Here is a 22,900-nt window from a genome sequence, read left to right as displayed (position 1 = left end):
GTTTTCAACATTTCAAATAAACCAAGTCGCGACATTGTCAGCTTCGTAATGTTTCTATACTTCAGCTGTCTAACACTATCTGCAGAACTGAGACATGGTGTTCCTGAGCTGACACATGCATGCTTCTAAATCCATTCAAGACCAGGGACATAGTTTCGGAAACTTAGCTTAGGAAAGTAAAAAATGTTTGAATGTTTTACAATGCTATTATCCTTCTCTATTATTTCTCTATTTTGTTGTTTACACTGGTAACAGTATTGTACTAGCAGTGGCAAAAGGTGACACAAAATAATTATTACAAACCTAAAGGAAAGAACAATCATATTGTTACTGATAAAAAAAAATCAGGCGAAAAGTTTGAAACACGTCCAGAAAAATACCTGTCTTTCAGTGAAATACAAGTTGTTGGAACACTCTAAAGATGTATTACAATTTCAGCAACAACAAAAAAAAAAAGAAAAATTATAAATTTTCTAACATACTTTTCTTCAGTTTTGTTTTTTATTGAAAAATAAAAAAAATGGAAACAGTGTATAAATACATGTAAAAATAAATATATATATATATATATATATATATATATATATATATATATACATACATACATACATACATTTATATAAATATCTTCCAAACTCTAAGTTCACAAGTTCTACACACAGTTGGACAATAAGGTCATAAACTGCATAACAAGGAAAGACAGATCAACATTATCTTTACCATTACAAAATAACAAGAAAACAGTGGGTATCATTCTATGATTGAGTAGTTTTGTACAGTGTCCATGGTAACCAACATTTCAGTTGCAAGATGGATTCATGTATCCATTTGGAATATAACAGTTCTAAAGAGAGATTTTTTAAATATACTTCCAATTTGAGTTCCATTTTAATTTAAAGGGGTACTCCACTGGCCAGCGTTTGGAACACGTAGTTCTGAATGCTGTGTGTGCGCTGTTGGGGTCGGCCATGTCCCCTCGTGACATCGGGCCATGCCCCCTCAATGCAAGTCTATGGGAGGGGGCGTGACGGCCATCACGCCTCCTCCTATAGACTTGCACTGAGGGGGCATGGCCTGATAAATAACAAAGTAAAAAATGTTGTGCAAATGACTTGTGTAGAAAAATGCGACTTTGAAACGCCAAAAGTTGGCTTCAATTGTTTAATATATATTCCTTCTCAAAAGTTATTGTTAGATAACAGGACTTGGAAATGTGAAAAGCAGTGATGAGTTAGTACAAATAAAAGGTAGTTTTAAAGGGGTATTCCAGGCAAAAACATTTTATCCCCTATCCAAAGGATAGGGGATAAGATGTCTGATCACAGGGGGCTTGCTGCTGAGAACCCCCGAGACCTCCCTGGAGCACCCGCATTCTATGCGGGTGCTGAATCTCCAGTTCCGGAAACCTCCTAGTTTCCGGAACTGGGGACGGGATGTCACGCGGTGCCCCCTCCCACCCTGCGGGTGCTGCAGGGAGATCGTGGGGGGTCTCAGCAGTGGGCCCCCCGCGATCAGACATCTTATCAGCTTTCAATTCCTTTATCATTTTCATGATCTCTGCTTGAGATCCTTGATACATCAAATGAGAGCAGCACAACCAGCAGATGTCCACAGTGTAGTGGGTGCAAGCGGGCCCAATCGCAGCCCTTGCCGGTAGTAGCAGTGGTAGGTAGAATAATAATGTATCCCACAGCACTCCAGTTCAGTGAAAAAAGAGGTGATGCAACGTTTCAACCATCTGCACAGTCTTTAGCAAGCATACAAAAGTTACACACAGTACTTCTATTTATATGGAAAACAATCAAGATGCAAATTACAAGCAATTGGTAAATAATAATGAAATAAAGTGAAATACATAAGCAAAATATATATAAAATGTACATGAGATTTGTATATATATATATATATATATATATATATATACAGTGAAGGTGGTAATATGTTCACATAATCAAAACGTTTAGTGTACATTAAAATAGCAATATTGTACATTGTGATGATAAGTATCGGTGATTGCTAGTGCAGGTGAGCAGTTAAAAGTTGGTGGGGGGTGGAGGAGGGGTTTGATCAAAAACACCACTACAAGACGCCATAATGGTTGAAACACGCTGAACGCTGTGTGTGTATATAGCTGGACAGAGTCCCGATGCCGGGTTCATGTGTGGCCAATCGCACATGTGCAGGGGCTGGCCCTCTATCTGTTCACGGTCCAGGCACACTCACTGTGCAGTCGGATTCCGCGATCTCCATCTTGGTTAAGGATGACGAAGTGATCAGGATGCCCATGCACTGTGCATTATTTTGAGGTTTCGGAGGACTTGTCAGTGAAGGGATATCTGACTCGTATCGCTCTCCTATTTCAGCAGGGCAAATGCTGCAGCTCAGAGGGGAGCCGGTCTATGAAATCATGTATGCAAATGTTGAAGACTAAATGGAGTGGCATGAATAGAAAACATTATGGCCGACATTTATTATTGGATTCAGACTGTTTTTTGTGTCTAGAAAAGGCAAAAAACATCCCCTATCTGGGGACCATATATCAAAGGGATTTTTGAGAACCGGGGCCGATTTCGAAGCTTGCTTCCGTCGCCCTATGCATTGCCCGATATGGTAGTATCTTTGGGTACAATGCACAAAAAAAAAAAAGGCGCAAGCAGGGTTTATTTGCGCCTTTTGGATTTCACATTTCTGCTGATTTTGAGTAGCAATCCACTGATTTTGGCAATACACATGATATGGAAGGGTTTTATGAACTGTGCCTTTTCACAAAAAGGCACAAAAAAGGCGCAACGCCACTAAAACTACACCATCCCAGACTTAGCTTAGCTGTTAGGTGTATGTGAAGAGAGAAATTTCAGAAAATGGGACCTGCACAAAATGTATTAAATGGTTTGTGACCATTTAATACCTTTGGTTCTCCTACACATTACCAGTACACAAAAAGTGTAGAAAAATGCTTACACCTACAATGATAAATGCCGGCCTATGTGTGTAAACGGTGAGTGTGTGAACTGGGCCATATTAATGTACCAGACAATAAAACATTGTTAACATTGAACAGAGTGATGTGAATGGGGAATAGTATGTGTACAACCTATGAGTATGTGAAAAAGTACATGAGAGAAATTTGCATAAAGATGCATGTAAGAGAATATGGTGCATTAGAGAAAAAATGCATGAAAATATTCAAGGAAACAGTGATCTGGAGCGGGGGGCATCAATCAAGCCTCACTGTATACCACAAATGTATTTGTTCTTTTGAACAAGAAAGATTTCCCCTTTTTTTTTGGTGTTTCTTTGCATACATACCCTTTGGGGTTGAAATGTGGTCAATCTGTAATACTTCATTAATGAATAAGAAATAAAGTTCTCTCAGCTCACCTCCTCCACGGTCTGCAAGGACTTGAGCCCGGCCAGGCTTGATACTTGTAAGTGAATGAAGAAAGGTAGTCCAGCAGTCCCTTAAAACGTAGATCCTTTATTGCACTTGGTGTGCATGGTGTGTGCTCTGTATTTTTAAAGAAAAGTGCAATAAAGGATCTACGTTTTAAGGGACTGCTGGACTACCTTTCTTCATTCACTTACAAATACTTCATTCATACATATTCAGAAACCTTAGTAGCTTGCAGTCTTACTAATTGTTCACATTTTCCCAATCATAGACCCCCTTCTTTATTTGTCAATATAGACATGTAGTCATATACAACATTATATTCAATTATGATAGATATTTCTCCTCTCTCATAGAATATTTTGTTCCCCCTTTTTCATGCATGTTTTTCTTTAATGCACCTTGCTCTTTTACATACATCTTTATGAAAAAATTAATTCATGCATTTTCATGCATTTTTTCTCTAATGTATCTTTCTCTCTTACATGCAAATTTCTCTCATGTACTTATTCACATACTCCCATTCCCATCACTCTGTTCACTGTTAACAATATTTTATTGTCTGGTACATTAATATGGCCCAGTTCACACACTCACTGTTTACACACATGTTTTCTATTTATACCACTCCATTTTGGCTTCAACATTTGCATATATGATTTCATAGACCGGCTCCCCTCTGAGCTGCAGCATTTGCCCTGCTGAAATAGGAGAGCAATACCAGTCAGATATCCCTTTACTGACATGTCCGCCGAAGCCTCATAATGACGCACGGTGCATGTGCATCCTGATCACTTCGTCATCCTTAACCAACCTGGCGATCGCGGGATCCGACTGCACAGTGAGTGTGCCTGGACCGCGAACAGTTAGAGGGCCAGCCCCTGCACATATGTGATTGGCCACACATCAACCCGGCATCGGGACTCTGTCCAGCTGTATACACACACAGCTTTCAGCATGTTTTAACCATGATGGTGTCTTGTAGTGGTGTTTTTGATCAAACCCCTCCTCCCCACCAACTTTTAACTGCTCACCTGCACTAGCAATCACCGATACTTATCATCAAAATGTACAATATTGCTATATTAATGTACACTAAACGTTTTGATGTATGTGAACATATTACCACCTTCACTGTATATATGTATATACAATTGCTTGTAATTTGCATCTTGATTGTGTTCCATATAAATAGAAGTACTGTGTGTCACTTTTGTATGCTTGATAAAGACTGTGCAGACGGTCAAAACATTGCATCACCTCTTATGAGGCAATAAACTTTCACGTTTTTCACTGAACTGGAGTGCTGTGGGATACACTATTTGTTATCTCTCTCTCTCTCTCTCTCTCTCTCTCTCTCTCTATATATATATATATATATATATATGTATATATATATATATATACATACTAGCTGAGTACCCGGCGTTGCCCGGTTTTTCCTTCCTTATCCTTGTTGTTGAGGAAAATCAACAGAGGAAGATTTTGACTTCATATCCCGTCCTCATATATTGATGTCATATCCCAACCCCATATCCCCACCTCCTATCCTTACCTCCTATCCCGACCTCCTATCCCGACCTCCCATCCCGACCTACTATCCCGACCTCCTATCCCGACCTCCTATCCCATCCTCCATTCTCGACCTCCTATCCTGACCTCCTATCCCGACCTCCTATCCCGTCCTCCTATCCCGACCTCCTATCCCGTCCTCCTATCTCGACCTCCTATCTCAACCTCCTATCTCAACCTCCTATCTCGACCTCCTATCTTGATCGCCTATCCTGACCTCCTATCCCGTCCTCCTATCTTGACCTCCTATCTCGACCTTCTATCCTGACCTCCTATCCCGTCCTCCTATCCCATCCTCCTATCTTGACCTCCTATCCCGACCTCCTATCCTGACCTCCTATCCCGTCCTCCTTTCCCGTCCTCCTATCCCGACCTCCTATCCTGACCTCCTATCCCGACCTCCTTTCCCGTCCTCCTATCCCGACCTCCTATACCGACCTCCTTTCCCGTCCTCCTATCCCGACCTCCTATCCCGTCCTCCTATCTCAAACTCATATCTCGACCTCCTATCTCGACCTTCTATCCTGACCTCCTATCCCGACCTCCTATCCCGACCTCCTATCCCGTCCTCCTTTCCTGTCCTTCTATCCCGACCTCCTATCCCGACCTCCTATCCCATCCTCATGTCCCATCCTCCTATCCCGGTCCTCCTATCCCGACCTCCTGTCCCGACCTCCTGTCCCGACCTCCTATCCCATCCTCATATCCAGTCCTCATATATACCGACCTCCTATCCCAACCTCATATACCGTCCTCATGTCCCGACCCGTAATATGTCTACCAGGTATTGAAATATCTCCAGCCGTACGGAAATGATATGGGAAGATACATTTCCCATTGATTTGCATGGGACTTTAAACAAAAACCCTGACCCTCACAAATGGGGGTAGTTAAGGGTTAAATTAACTATCCTATATTTTAAGTGGACATATAAGTAACATGTGACCAAGTGTTATCGAAATATCTCCAGCCGTTTGGAAGTTATGCAGTAACATATATTTCCCATAGATTGTATTGGACTATAAACAAAAACCCCAACCCTGGCAAACGGTGGTGGGTAAGGGTTAAATTACCTATCCTATGTTTGTTGTTGCCATATAAGTAACGTGTGTGCCAAGTTTCATGTTAATATCTTTAGCCGTTTGGACATGATTCTGGAACATACACGCATACATACACATATACATGCATTGAGTTTTATATAGATTGTAATATCACACCATACACTTCCGAATATGTTCAGCTTAGGTATAAGTTAAAAAAGGGCACATCTGTATTTATCACAAGGGATTAAGACATGAAAAGAAAACACTGGGGAATAGAACGATATAATAAGTTTTATAGAAAAAATGCTCCGAAAAAGGCATGTTGGTGTGACATAATAAAATGTTTCCAGACAATTACATGTAGCATATGAAACATCAACTTTCCTTTTATAGTCACACATCATTAGATACATTTATAACAACCTACTGGTTACACCTACCTGATCATTCAAGATCAAAGATTTGCTATCATTTTTGCATTCTGAACTCAGAATCGATTTAGTGAAAATTCAAGATCTGTACAGCTCTCTATTATTAATATTTCCCCTATCATCATTTGCCCTTTCTTTTCTTTCTTCAAGGTAATTTGATCCATTTCTTCTTGATTCATCCTTCTTACTAAGGTTTCATCTTCAATTATCGCCCATTATAAACAACCCTTTGTTTTCATGATTAAACAAAGAAAGGATTTATGTTTGATCCCTTTGTGCCCCAATATGCCCAATGATTCTTTGACAGGTAAAATGTGCATCTGAATAATTGTAATTATATAGCGTATACAGTGAAAAGTGTCCCGATACCGACAGTCTCAGTAAAACCGAGAAATCCGCACAGTTATGTTATGCTTTACCATGACACCGATCCAATACAGGATATCCCTATACTGACAATCTCTGCAGTCCCATAATATAACAGCAGAGCCAGGACAGATGAAACATACTTTCCCCCAGAAACAGCAATACTCCTCTCTATGGGATGTGTCTGGTATTGCAGAATTTAAGTGATGCACATTTTACTTATTTGAATCATGTTACCCTACTTAAAGTAGCTACAGATTAAAGTGCAGCTCTAGTCCCTTGGAACTAGATATGAAAGCTGATATTTGAAGTCCCTAATCACATTTGTATAACGCCCCAACTTGTGTGAACTCACTGTGCCACTTGGCTTTGGGCCAAACTTGAGAGCAGAGTTTTGGTCTTCCCCTGGTTTTAACTCTTTATCCTGCTCCAGGATGTTGAAGCTGGACTTAAGCTGCAGGGGAGACACCACGTCGGTCACTACATCAAGAAAGGTCCTGGTTAGGTGGCAGCTAGCCAGGATGCCCTTTGCCAAACATTAGGGATACAGGCAAGTGGGGCAAGCTAATGCTATAAATGGCATTAGCACAGCAACATAATCTGATTAAGCAGAGCTGACTGGAGCTGTCAGAATGGCAGAGCTGAGGAGCACAAATGCAGAGAGGTGGAGTGGACATGATCAGCAGACAGAGTAATGGTCTTCAATCCAGGTCATACACAGGAGAATCAAGCAGGTACAAGGGATAAGACAGAAGCAGGGTCAGGATATCAGGCTCAAGTCAGACACAGGTATGTGAGATCAGACACCTTTACTCATAGATGCTACAATATTGCTCACGCACCGCAGGAAGGGAGAAGTGCTCTCATATAGGCAGTGCCTTCAGGAATTGGAGGAGGACAGGAATCAGCAGCGCACAATGACTCTATAAGCGGAGGCACGTGCACACCGCATGTATGCTGTGAGATTACCTGCTTTTCACTACATCATGTTTTGGTGACACCGACTGGCATGAGATGTCTATGATGTGTTTATCTATGTGTGTATACCCAGTGATTGTTATGTAAATGAAGCCTTTTGAGTGTTCTTATAGCATGTGATATTGTGTCAAAAGGTTTCATGAATTAGTGGAGTCCCTAAATAAGAGATAATGTAAATGTGGACACCTCTATATCTTGAAGCATATATGAAGAGCATATATATGGACGATATCATATTAAATGCAAATTTTATTTCATCTGGTTATAGTAAACAATACTACTGACTAAGACATGTTCAAAGCCAGCCATATACTGTAAATGATTTATATAAACACATTCCAAAAATGTATTCTTTACAAAAACAAGTCTTTAATTTATCAGCTTACAATGTGTATGGATTACCACACGCCATGGTTATATGACCAAGTCTGTTGGCAGAATAATTTGAATCAGCATCACCCTATTCTGGTCTCCACATTCAATTTCCTGCATGACTTGTTCACACAGCTATGGTGCTCCCATCCCTTACACTGTAATAATGAGAGATTTTCTCAGGGGATATGTCTTAAGGCCAAGTCATTTGCCTCAGTTTTTGCTAATAGCGTACAAAAACAAATAAAGAAACCATTACTAGTGGGTAAAAGTTGTAAGCTGAAACACAAGCTGGCTTTTTGTTTGTTAGGATTTAATCAGCATGGTGATTTTTTTTTTACATTTATGTTACATTACCTAATTACTACAATTGGTCTATACTGGTACTTTTTTTAATTATCAAACCATGAAGCTTTATTAATGGCACAGCAGATAGCATACATAATATAGCTCACATAACAGTAAGAAACCAGGTCCATAGACCCGAACATAATCAATGAACATACATGTACAGTGCGAAGCAAAAAATATTAGCAATCAGTAAAGCAGGCATTTGAGTGGGAAGAATCCCATCATCGAGACATCAAACTGTACAATGGGGGTTCCAAGAGGCAAACATAAACATGGAAATAAAATTCCTTCCCAGATAACCATCTCTAATACAATGACATACAGTGTTGCATATTGGGGCAATGGGGTGAGGATTAGAGATGGGCGAATTTAAAAAAAATGCAATTTGTCCGATTCGTCAAATTTTTAGAAAAAATTTGGTTTCATCCGAATATATTCACAGCGAACTGCTATTAAAAAATGGCTATTTCCGGGCTGTGGGGTGTAGAACACTTTGCCTCACCATAACACGCATAGGGAGTGTGCTAGTGTGCTGGGATAGCAAAATAATACTGTTATTATGTAGTATATCCCTGCCTGCACTATGCTTCCTGTGATGATCTCAATTGGCAGACTATGAAACGACTTCTAAACTCTCCCTGCCTGCCTGCCTGCAGTGATGTGGGCTTGAGGTCAATGGATTTCCCCTGTGCTAATCTGTATTGTCAGTAACGCTGATTAGTGACCACACAGTGTCTGTTCTCTCTCTAGCCAGAACGAATGTGGGCTTGAGGTGAATGGATTCGCCACTGTAAAGATCTGTATTGTCAGTAACGGTGATTAGTGTGCACACACAGTCTCAACTCTCGGAAATACCTGTCTTTGGCAATCGCTGCCGAATATATAGGGCTGTGACATCACAGGGCTGGCTGGCTGCTGATAGGCTGCATGCTGCCATGTGATTCAGGGTGATCCCGTCTACTGCCTTCCCAGGCTTCCTTGTCCCATGTCCTCACACATGTAGCTGCCATTTAAGCCCCTCGGCCAGCACAAAATGTAATGAATTCATTTTGTTACAACGAAGGGCGAGGAAATTCGGACTCGTTCAGAATCGAATTTTTCATTAAATTCGGAACTAATTTGATTCGCCCATCTCTAGCGAGGATACCCAGAATTCCTTGACAGCGTTAAAACGCTCAACTGTCATCACGTATAACCGATAACTCATTCAGCATGATGGTGTTCACTTAATCTAGAACACTTATACACTAATAATGGTTGCTTCCATTGAGAAGCAACATAAATGCGAACAGCTAGCAAGAGGGTTTTATCCCAGTAGGCTGTATGCAGGAATCCGCGGAATGTGGAAGTTCAAGACGAAGAGAGCAGATCAAGAACCTGTCTCCAAAAGTCTACAGCCACCGGACCACTCCATAAAGCGTGGTACATAGTGCCTCTTGAGCCACAACTGCGGAAACACAAAGGTGATACAATGCGGGATACAAAGCGTGAAGTTTCGCCGGTTATATATATATTTTTTTTTTTGTTTGTTTGTTTTTTTTGTATATATATATATATATATATATATATATATATATATATACCCTGTGCAATATCTTAAGGGATGTTTCTGCAAAAGAAACCTGCCAGTTGCCTTTACTTATGACTATACAACCCTCCTGCCATTGTCCAGGGGAAAGAGTAGAGTGCAAGTCCTTTTCCCAATCCAAACTAAATGTAATCTCATCCTTCTTCTTTAGGTGGGGCAATAATGTGGCCATACAAAAGAGAAAGTAAGCCTGGCATGTCTGGAGTATACAGCAGGTAGGCCTCAAAGAAGTGGGAACCACTTAAAAACCCCTCTAGGCCTGTGATGCAAAGTATAACAATTTTTGATGTGCCCTAAAATGTTCCCTAGTAGGGAGGTCGTGGTTAGATCTAAGAGCCTTAAAAGAGAGAAGAGACTTGCCTTGTAGGAGGTCATTCAGTTTGGTGATGCCAGAAGCAATCCACCATTGGAATGAGACAGAAGACACACCAGGAGAAAAGAGAGGATTACCAAGAAAGGGTAAAAGAAGTGAGGGTAAAGACTGCATGGAGAATTTAAACCATACTTGTTGCCAAAGAGAGAGAGAGAGACAGTAAAGAGTCACTTGTGCAGAAGATAGGAGGGATGAAACCAAGCAAGTAGACCACATAAGGGCAGAAATTTAATAAAGGGATAACAAGGATTCCTCCAGCGCCACCCACTTGGGGGCCCCTTTCTTGACATGAATCAAAGCTAGCTGTGCCAATCTAGACGCATAATAATATTTCAGGAGATTGGGAACTGCAAGACCGCTAACTCTTGTTATAGTACATAACCCACCAACCAAAGCGCGGGCATCGATATGCCTAAATATAAGCAAATATATCTTTCTGTAAGGAGAATAGATCACGTTTGGGCACTGGGATGGGCAGAGAGCGGAATAGGTATAACAAGCGGGGTAAGATCACTATCATAACATTAATCCTACCCACCCAGGAAATGTGAGGGAGATGCCGTCTCTGGAGATTTGCTCTAATAGAGCGGTATAGTGGCATATAATTGGCAACATAAAGGGTGGGTAAGGAAGTTGTGAGCTTAACCCCCAAATAGGGTAGGCCAGAAGAGGAATCCCGATACCCAAAGTTAAGAGAAATTAGGTTCTGGACTGATGAGGGGACATTGCAGTACAAAACTTTAGATTTGGTAGCGTTAATACAGAACCCTGACCATTGAGAAAAAGTATCTAGCAGCTGGTAAGAAGTAAGTAAGTAAAAAGTCATCCGCAAATAGGTTACATTTGTATTCTGAGGATTCCACTGTCACCCCCTTAATGTCAGGGTTGCCCCTGATGAGTGCTGCCAAGGGTACCATCATTAGGGCAAAAACTCCTGTTGTGTTCACCTCTATATAGATATCGGCTTGGGAGACATGGTTGGTAGCTTCAAATATGCAGTCGGAGCAGAATAAAGATGTTTCAGCACTCGTAGTAAGGGTCGAGAGATGCAAAATTTGGACAGGACTGCAAACAAATAGGGCTAAGCTATACTATAAAAGAGCCTTTTAGATATCCAAGGCTAAGGCTACAATAAGTGTCCCAGTGGTATTAGACCACTGAACCAGATTTAATAGCCTACGTATATTGTCAGGAACCTGACGCCACGGGATGAACCCCACTTGATCAAGGTGTATCAAACTACTGGTACTTTTTTTTTAACATGAACACTAAAGTTGGCCATACACATGGGACTTTGTGTGGTCACACATAACCAACACGACCAGTAACTGTACTATGGAATTATTCATACGAAAAATGGACAACTATTAAACTGGCAAATTACTGTGGGTTTTTTAATAGAAATAAATAAATAAACCGTTTACTTGCGCTAAGTGGCAAAAATTTGTCCAAGTTCAGGCACTCATGCCATACACAATTGACTATGGCTTAAAAAGTCCAGCATGGCCAAACACACTTGGGGCAGACATTAACTGTGCCATCATCCAATGACATAATTGTTCACACATAATTTAAAGATAATGGTTGGCTAAATCCTCAATTTCCGTCAACTACTATCCTATGTGTATTGGGCCAAATCCAGGCTCCTGAACAAAACAAAAAATAATGCTACTACACCACTAAAATAGAAAAAGGGATATATGTTATTAAATGTTGTTTTGTGGGGATTCTACCATAGACAGTAGTTACCCTTTTTCCTTTTTACAGAAATCATTGAAGAGAATGTCCTGTCCTCTATAAATCTTGTTTTGGGAGCACATGTAAGACAACCTGTTACAATGCTCTTTTAGGAAACCTTTAGCTATACCTGACAGCAAATCTAGTAAACTTTATCTTTCATACAGTAAAACATTTATAAACATCACAGCCCTCCATTCAAATAGCTGCTATTAGTAAAGGCCTTCTTATCTCAGGTGAGGAAATCACAAAATCAACTTCAATGGTTTATCAATGATTACTAAACTAATGGCCTATCCTGAAAAAAGTCCATCCATAACAGATTATTGAGGGAGCTGGTGGAAGAGGTTGTAGTGCACCTGTAACTCCCTTTCATTGTTTAGCTGACACAGCTCTGTATATTTGGCCTGGTATTACATTCCAGTCCCATCCACTTGTACAATCAATCAGTTGATCTTGGGGGTGCCGATAACTGGAACCCTACAAATATATCCCTGGGATACAGGAATATGTAGAAAGTCTGACAACCTTAAAAGTTTCAAATCTTTATTTCCATTCATTATAAACATGGTGCATTTCGAGTTCTTGCTCACTGGATAACACATACCATTCACGTACAAGTATTTAAAAGCAATAGACCATCAATCTCACAGTTTCAAGTAACCGCTTTAAGTTCAAGCTAATATATAGCTAGCTTGTAGATATTTTAAAATATAGGCCATTTCTCATAGTAAAAGCAGAATTTGGAATATTTAATGCAGTTTCCGATGTGCCTACTTTACTCATTAGCTGTTACTAATACAGAGAGCTTCTCTATATTTCCCACAAGTATTTTCTAGTGTTTCATGATATTTCCAGGTAATGGCTTTATTAAATACTTCAGCACGAAGGGAAATTAACCAGAAATACCTTCATCATTAGAATAGCCACATTAGGGTGTAATGGATTTGAATGAAGTTTTACCATTTAAATCAAGGATGGTGACCGTGTTAACATTTACTGAGTGCTTCTACCTATTCAATATCCTATCATCTTCCCCGTTTAGCTGGGCATATTGACAGCTTAGCAGTTACCATGAGGAATATTATTTTAGGAGACTAGAAATCTCAGCCTTGCAAAGAACTTAAAGGGGTATTCCAGGAATTTTTTTTATTTGACTATGCTACAGGGGTTGTAAAGTTAGTGTAGTTCATAATATAGTGTCTGTACTTGTGTGTGACGGTTTTCTCACAATTCTTATGTGATTTTCATCCCAATATTTATTTTTAACAGCATACAAAATGACTGCTGTCTTCAATGTGTGGAGAGAGCAATCTGCAAGTAATGCAACAGCTGGAGGCACCCTGATTGAAAACCACAGGTCTGCAGCTCATTTATGTTTCAATGGGTGGGGTAGCTGATGTGTGGGAAGGAGGAAAATGGTATCATGGGATTTGTAGGCAAACAAGAAAACTGAAAACAGGAAATACAAGGTCACAAAAAGCTAGTTACAGTGTTATGGTAATCTCACAACATAGCCATTTAGCCCAAGACAGGTGCAGGTCCTTCCTAAGCATGTCCATTACTGTCTGCCAGGTACGTACTAAAATTCCCTTATGCTGGATAACCCCTTTAACTCATTTAGATAGTATTTAATTGTATGCAGAAAGTTACATCGGAAAAGTGTTATGTTATTTTTGGAACCAATTTTTCAGTGTCATCGTTGCTGAGACATTTAAGCTATTCTAGGACAAATTCCAAGGGCAGCACTTAAAACACATTTAAACAGACAAGATTTCAAAAGAGATGTCTAAACCACTTTTAATAAACTGCAGCGATATATTGTCTCCCATCCTGATGATGCTGTTGTCAGACCTCTTTGCACGTCCTCTTGGGTCAGCAATTCAGGACACACCAGCCCTAAACTGTTATCATAAACTGTTGTTGTTTTCATTGCGTAGCTGCAAAGCAGTTAGACTTAGGGTTGCCATTTATTAAGAGCAATAGTCTCCCTATCAATACTTGTGTAAAAAGAATTAGAACAAACCACAAATGGTAGGCTGCAGCTTAGATGCTTCATCAAACTCATTGGACACAATTTTTAAAGCTAAATTAAATTTTTTAAAGAACTATTGGAGGATTGATCATTTTTCGTAAAGTATCTGGCACTTACTCTTACCGGATAATTGTTGGAATTAGTTAACTAACAATGCCGATTCAATTTCTGTTTAGTTTACTATTTATTTTACTGTATATTAATCTTTTTCATTTTGCTCTCTGTAAGAGACCATACATTATTTTGAAAGATTATTCTGTATTCTTTTGTACTTCACAATTTTCAATAAAAGCTATTGAAACAAAAAAGGAACACTGTCACAATGTGTTACAGCATGTATACAATAAACTGTGTTGGTGGTGTGTTTTTTTTATTTTTTTTTATTTTACTTTTCTTTTCTGATTCTCCTACTAAATTTGCATTTTGTTACATTTAGATACTGGAGAGAAACTTCAAGGAAACTGCACATTCCACTTTGGGAAAAGAAAATTAATTTTTAACAAACATGTCAACACACTGGGGGAGATTTATCAAAACCTATCCAGAGGAGAAATTGCCCAGTTGCCCATAGCAACCAATCAGATCGCTTCTTTCATTTTGCAGAGGCCTTTTTAGAAATGAAAGACGTGAGCTGATTGGTTGCTATGGGCAACTGGGCAACTTTTCCTCTGATCAGGTTATGATAAATCTCCCCCACTAAGTTTAGTCACCTTTAGGGTAGGGTACCACAATATACGCAGCGTATTTCACGCTGCAGAGTGGGAAATACGTTGCACATTCTTCTGTTAGCTGACACACAGGGCTACCCAGTGGCAGCCCAGCGTGTTCAGTGAACTCAGTAGGGACTCATTGGGGATATAGGTTGAACTCAAGCTATATTGAGTTCTGGTCTTTTTTTTTTACCTTATGAACTATGTTAGGTTTTGAGGCGGGGCAGTGTGCCGACGTAATTCTGATGCGTGGTCCCACCTTTAAACCTCACTGAATACACAGGGCTGACGCCGGGTAGCCCTGTGTGTCAGCTTGGGCTCCTTTTACACTATAGAGGTTCACCCATTATATACACACATTACAGTAGAATATGCAGTGTATTTTCCGCTGTGCAGTGGATTTTGTGCAGCATTAATATGCTGCATATACGTTGTCTGTGACCCTACCCTTAGCCACCTACTGCCAACACTATTCTGACAGCACCAGTCCCGCTATCAGCTATTCCTTGGCACAGGATACCCTTCCCAGATACCCTGCCAGCCCCGTTCTGACTGGGCCGGTCTCCACTCTCACTGCTTTCTGGTGGGTCACCCCTGCAGTGAGTGATTGGCTGAGGAGCAACCTTATATTTAGACAGAAACCAGGTAGCACTGACAACTGAGACAATCACCAGCAGGATGGTGGTAGGGCATTAGGGAAGGTGGGTATATGTTTTTTCTTCTTTTTATTTATCCTTGCCCCGGCCGAATTACAAATAATAAATAGTCCCCAGAATACTCCTTAAGAGTCTATTCACATGTAAAGTATCCTGTCCATATTTAAAGATGTGCAAAGGTTATAAATGTATAATGGGTCCAACTGCTGGGACATCCTGCGATCTCCTGTAGGGGACCCCAGCTCGGCCCTGACTCTGCCCCAGGAAATGATGTTTCACACCTTGCATGCCAGCTGGTCGAAGCACTCCCTTTATTCATCTGAGGGAGCGTGAATGGAGGGGACATGTTTCGATCACTTAAAATGCTGAGTATAAATCTGGCACTAGTAGAGCAGAGACAGGGCCGAGCTGGGACGGCTTGCTGGTTAGCTCAGCTGAACTGTTCGGGACCGCCACTGTGAAATCGCAGCATCCCGAAAAGCGGACCCATCATGAGGCGCCTTACCTTGCTCCTCACTGTCCAATCGGCGTTTGATTGCTCCAAGCATGAGATCCAGTCTGGAGCATGTTCAGTGTATGCAATGAAAGGATTGCATGCAATAGTCCCCTATGGGGGCAAAAAAAAGTGTAAAAAAAGTTTTAAAAAAAAGGGAATACATGTGATTTAACCCCTTCCTGAATAAAAGTTTGACTCACCCCCCTTTTCCCATAAAAAAAAAAAAAAAATATGTAAACAAAAATAAACATATGTGGTATATGTGGGTAAATGTCCGAACTCAAAAAATATAATGTTAATTAAAATTAACAATTGCGTATTTTTGATAACTTTGAATACCCTAAAAAAATGTATAAAAAGCGATGAAAAAGTCCCATCAAAACAAAAATGGTACAGATAAAAACTCCAGATCACGGCGCAAAGTGTGAGCCCTCATAAAGCTCAGTATATGGAAAACTAAAAAAGTTATTGGGGGCAGAAGATGACAATTTTACACATACTAATTTTGGTGCATGTAGTTATAATTTTTAGTAGTAAAATAAAATAAAACCTAAATAAATTAGGTATCCTTGTAACCGTATGTACATACAGAATAAAGATATGGTGTCCTTTTTACCGAAAAGTGCACTTCGTAAAATTGGAAGCCCTCAAAACTTACAAAATGCTGTTTTTTTTTTTTTTTTCAAACTTAGCCCTAAATTTTTTGGTGAAATGATTGATTTCCTTACAAAGTACAATTGGTGGCACAAAAAACAATACTCATATGGGTCTGTAGAGGCAAAATTGAAAGTGTTATGATTTTTAGAAGGTTAAAGACCAAGACCATTTTTGCCTTAAGGACAATTTTTGCACTTTTGTTTTTTCCTCCTCTCCTTCTAAAAATCATAGCACTTTCAATTTTGAACCTACAGACCCATTTGAGGGCTTGTCATTTGTGCCACCAATTGTAATGACATCAATCATTTCACCACAAAATCTACGGTGAAACCCAAAAACACTACACAGTGTACTTTTCAGTAAAAATCACACCTTACTCTTATTCTGCATGTTCATATGGTTACAAGGATACCCAACTTATGTAGGTTTTATTTCATTTTACTACTCTAAAAAATGATAACAACATGCACCAAAATTAGTATGCTTAAAAATGTCCTATTCTGACCCCTATAACTTTTTTATTTTTCCGCATACAGGGCTATATGAGGGCTCTTTTCTTTGCTTTTTATTCATTTTTTATGGTGTATAAAGTGACCAAACATGCCAAATTGTGAACTTTTTGGGGTATTTTTTAACTTACCTTATATTTTATAGTTTGGACATTTACGCATGTGAAGGTACCACATACGACTATGTTTATTTTTGATTACATTATTTTATTTAGTAACCTTTAACCTTTATTAGGGAAGAGGTTAATTCACTTTTATTAACTCTTTTTTTTAACACATTTCACTTTTTTTTTTATTCCCATAGGGGGCTATCCCATGCGATCTTGATATTGCAGACACTGTTCAATTCTGAGCTTTGCCTCAGCATTGATCAGTGTTGTTGGTGCTCTGCTGCTCTTATCTGCCATGGCTGGCCCGGGCTTCAGAGCATCAATCAAATGGCAAGGAGGCAGGTAAGGTCCCTCCCACCACCTACTCAGCTGATCAAGACCGATGATTTCACCGCAGATGTCCCAATCAGCTGCCCTGAGCTAACCAAAGGGGTTAACCCTGAGCATCCCAGTTGCTATAAGCAGCCAGGAACCACAGTTCATCAGCAATGACTGGCAATGGACAACATTAACCCTTTGTACACCACAATCCAAGTGGATTGCAGCGTCTAAAATCCGGGGTTAACGGTGTGTTAACCCCGTATTTTAGACGCTGTGATCAACTTTTATTGTGGTGTTAATTTCATCCATTGCCAGGCAATGCCGATTAACTGTGGTTCCTGGCTGCTCATAGCAACTGGGATCCACCAGGTATGAAGCGTGCTCAGGTCTTCAAACCCTGGTAATGGGACCAGGGCGTACAGGTATGCTTTCAGTCCTTAAAGGGGTACTCCGGTGGAATTTTTTTTTTAATCAACTGGTGCCAGAAAAATAAACAGATTTGTAAATTACTTCAATTAAAAAATCTTTACCCTTCCATTACTTATTAGCAGCTGTATGCTTCAGAGAAAATTATTTTCTTTTCGAATTTCTTTTTTGTCTTGTCCACAGTTCTCTCTGCTGACACCTGATGCCAGTATCAGGAACTGTCCAGAGCAGGAAAAAATCCCCATAGGAAACCTGTGCTGCTCTGGACAGTTCCTGACATGGACAGAGGTGTAAGAAGAGCACTGTGGACAAGACAAAAAAGAAATTCAAAAAGAAATCATTTCCTCTGTAGCATACAGCTGCTAATAAATACTGCAAGGATTAAGATTTTTTAATAGAAGTAATTTACAAATATGTTTAACTTTCTGGTACCAGTTCATTTAAGTACCAGGATGCAAGGGCGTATCTGTACACAGAGCAATGAAGAGAAAAATGATCCAGCACTACTCCAAATAGATATCAGCTATTTGGACAACACAGGATTCAGGTAAAAGGTTACGGCATGATGCTGTAATCTTTTACCTGAATTCTGTTTTGTCTGAATATATATATATATATATATATATATATATATATATATAAATATATATATATATATATATATAACTCAATGTGTGTATGTGTGTATGTTCCAGCATCATGTCCTAACGGCTAAAGATATTAACATGAAACTTGGTACACATGTTACTTATATGTCCACAACAAACATATAGGCATAAGTGATTTAACCATGACTTGCAAGAGTCAGGTTTTTGTTCAACCCCTTGGGGACGGAGGGTTTTCCAGTTTTTGCGCTTTTGTTCTTCCTCCTTACCCTTTCAATTTTGCAGCTAAAAATCCACATGATGGCTAATTTTTTGTGCCACCAATTCTACTTTGTAATGACATCAGTCATTTTACTCAAACATCTACGGCGAAACGGAAAAGAAAGTAATTGTGCGACAAAATTGAAGAAAAAATGCCATTTTGTAACTTTTGGGGGCTTCCGTTTCTACGCAGTAAATTTTTTTTGTAAAAGGTAGGGACCCTCCTGCTGTCTTTACAGCTGTTCGGGATGCCGCGATTTCTTTGTGGCGATCCTGAACCGTTCCCTGAGCTAAACGGCAACTTTGAATGCAGCGTCTAAAGGGTTTATAGCGTGTGGCACCGCGATCAGTGCCACGCGCTATTACCCATGGGTCCCGGGCCCAACCTGCTATGACGTGGGGTCACAGCGTGGCCCCGCGTTATAGAAAGGGAGTGGGCTGAGGGTTTATAGGTACGCCCTCTGTCCCCAAGGAGTTAAAGTCCCATACAAGTCTATGGGAAATAATGTTACTGCATAACTTCCAAACAGCTGGAGATATTTTCATAATACTTGGTCACATGTTACGTATATGTCCACATAGAATATAGGATAGTTAATTTAACCCTAACCTACCCTAATTTGCATCGGTTGGAGTTTTTGTTTAAAGTCCAACGCAAATCTATGGGAAATTTATGTTCTAGTTAAATTAACCCTAACCTACCCCATGCAAGTATATAGGACTTCTAGTATCTTACTCTACAAGTGCCGCTCTACCTCTCCTGGTGAATGTATCAGTCCGGCTGGCAAGCCACACCCCTCCACGCATTCCATACCCCATATTGAAAACACACACACACCCTTTAAGCCATACCCCTTTAATTTTCAGCATACAATATCTTCCTCACAACTCAGCCCCATTAGAAATGAGGATAGGATATGAGGATGGGATATGAGTTGGGATACGGGTACGGGATATGGGTACGGGATATGAGGTCTGGATATGAGGTCGGATATGGGGATGGGATATGAGGACGGGATATATGGACAGGATATGGGTACTGGATATGGGGAAATGATATGGGGATGGGATATGAGCACGGGATATGAGGTTGGCATATGAGGAGGGGATTTGGGGTCGGGATATGAGGAGGGGATATGGGGTCAGGATTTGAGGATGGGATATGAGGACAAACATTTTCTCCTTTGTTGCTTTTCCTCCCCCACATGGATTGGGTAGGGAAAACCGTGCAGCGCCGGGTACTCAGCTAGTCTTCAATAAAGCTGATATCTATTTGGCGTAGTGCTGGATCATTTTCCTCTTCTTTTCTCTGTGTTGCACACCACGCTGGGTGCGGGATCTGTGCACATCCATTTCGGAGGGTGAGCTGAACAGTCCACATATTGCATTTTCAAGCATACCTGTACACCCTTTGTCCTTGAGGAAATAAAGGCTGACTCCAAGCTGTAGTTTTTATACAGACATTGTGAAATGAACCATATTAGAGATCTTTTTGAGAGCTAGTCTCTAATAGGCCATGGTTAAAGCCTGAACTGGTCATGACAATGGATCAGCTCTGCTATTACCCAGCATAGAAAATTAGGTTATTAAAAGGAGATATGTCAAGTTGCATAAGGTTTTCGGCTGTCTGATAAGTGGTCAGTCCAACAAAAATCAGGCTAATGTGTTATATTTTCTTGTGTCCACAATTTTTTATATGTACATATACACATACACATGTTTTTTTTTAACGGTTACAATATAATGTCTGTAAAAATTGACAAGTTTACTAACATACACCCATAACATACTAACATGCACCCATGAAATCTGATTTGTTCTTACAGAAAAATATAGTAAATCAAATATTCTTACAAACAAATTTCCCATTACATATTTTGCTAATATGCCTAAGTACAACACATTATGACGAACAACTAATTTACAATATAGACCTAAAAAGAAAACAATATAGCTAATTAAATTAAAATTTTATTACATTTTATGCCACATATTAATAAGAAAAACTAGTTAATGTGGACCAGAGTTTTCATGCATTTTACTCAGAGCTATTAAAAAATACTATGAAACATTTGCTAATGTAAGTGAACAGTAACATTTTTATGCAGCTCCAATAAGTGTATTAGAATAAAATAAGCATCAATAGAACACATGCTTTTCTTTGCAATTAATTATCTATTTTACATTTACTGCAAACTATATTGGAACGTATTTCCTATGTCTTTTTGCCCTCAGTTTAACCTTGTAAATGAATATTTGGTGATTTATTACTGCATATAGGTTTGTAAATCAAATACTGCATGAACTTTCAGATAACTTTTTAGGAAATGTGTGTGAGAAGTAGCACTATTTTTTAATCATACAGACATCCATTCCATTCTCTTTTGTATTTAACACTCACTACAAGTTGCTGCAGCTTCTCTCTATGTCCCTTTCAGCATCTGTCTCACTTTGTAGCAAACTAGTCCTCCCCCTCCCTTCTCAATACACTTGTATGGGCAGCATGCAAGTGGAACCTTTATTGAGCTGATCTGTCTCTTTCTCTCAAGAGCCACCTTTAGCTGTCCTTTAGATTAAATGATACATTTATGCGAAGGGTGGAGTAAGTTATCCTTATTTGCTTGAATTATTGATGCATGCAAAACTGATAAGTAAGTTACCATTTATTTTTAGCATAATTTGGTAAAAGTCTTAATGGAGATGAACATTCCTATTTAAAAGGGTTTACCCCCCAGGGGGCAGAACTGTCTACTGCTGCTTAAAAAGTCCCTGACCAATGGCTTCAAACAACCTTTCTCCATGTGATAGCCCATGTGATGTCTAACATTGTTATATATCTGTTAATTTGTCATTATCATTAATCATGACTGCATAGCGTAAAAACAGCTTTAAACTTTTGGCTACTAGCTGTTACACTTGCCTGAAAACTGTTGTCCACTGCCTCTTTAGTAGCACAGAGACAAAGACAAACACATAAAGTGGGGGTCTGAATTAGCTAGTATTATGTAAGGGATGGAGCCTGGACTGTGTGCATGCAATCTGTGCATATCTGCCTCTTCCAGAGGGTACACACTTTTTTTGAAAGGTAAAATCAATGGTTTCTTCTTATCACTGTTCACCCATACATTTTTGGTCAATGCTATATACTATGTAAGGATTTCTCCCTGGGGATAGCTCTGGGATCGTCCATGACACCGCCACAGGATACGTTTCCACTTCAATCAGCAGGCAAACAACAGTACTTTATGCGAGTCCGGGTCCTCGCCAGCTTTATTAGACAGGTTGCAGGATAAATAAAAACATAAGACAGGAATAAACAAAACCCTAGACCGTCTAGTCACTAACTATACAATCCAGCGTGCCCTGACCATCAACTGGTGGGCTTTTCCCGGCCAGTTAAACTTAATCCTCCTGCAACCTTCTACTCAATGTTCACACACAGCGTTTGCAACCTCTTACTGTGTGTCTCATCCACATCACTCTTGGGGTCACTCACAGCTCGGGCTGTGTGTTCCTCACCAGGACCCCTGCCTCCCCCCCCCCTACGGACACCTTGCTGTCTTCTGGGGAGAGCCCAAACTATTCTTTCTGACTTCCTTTTAAACACACTTCCCCTTTCTGCTACCTCATTATTTAGGCCACAGGTGGAGGTTTCTCCAACGGTTAGCTGGGGAAATACACCCTTCACTTGCCACAATTTCACATATTCCCCCCCCCCCACCCTCTGCTCAGACCATCGGGAAGGAGCACTTGTATTCAAAAGGAAAAGTCCAACTGCCTTTCCATGAACAAATTCGTCTAACAGGTTTTGATGCACTTGGTTTACTTCTTCAGCAAATTTTATATGTAACATTTCAATGGCGCACTCTTCTTTCATTCATCTTCCATCAGCCACCAAGCAAAATACTT

General features: G+C 39.9%; 1 protein-coding gene across 2 annotated transcripts in view; it reads right to left on the bottom strand.

Moving 5' to 3' along the window:
* The window catches only part of ENTREP2 (endosomal transmembrane epsin interactor 2), an 848,385-nt gene that overhangs the window by 494,269 nt on the left and 331,216 nt on the right, over nt 1-22,900 (bottom strand). Inside the window, exon 1 of one of the 2 annotated variants that reach the window (XM_056572509.1) lies at nt 16,112-16,126. The exons of the other annotated variant lie outside the window; for it this stretch is intronic. The gene's annotated coding sequence lies outside the window, so the exon portion shown is untranslated. Of the gene's footprint in view, nt 1-16,111; nt 16,127-22,900 lie in introns of those variants that run through there. 2 annotated transcript variants of the gene reach the window in all.

The sequence above is a fragment of the Hyla sarda genome, chromosome 4 (assembly GCF_029499605.1).
Source record: "Hyla sarda isolate aHylSar1 chromosome 4, aHylSar1.hap1, whole genome shotgun sequence".
In the NCBI taxonomy this organism is placed as follows: Eukaryota; Metazoa; Chordata; class Amphibia; order Anura; family Hylidae; genus Hyla; species Hyla sarda.
Note: the sequence above shows the minus strand (reverse complement) of the source record. Positions and strands in the feature narration are given on the sequence as shown.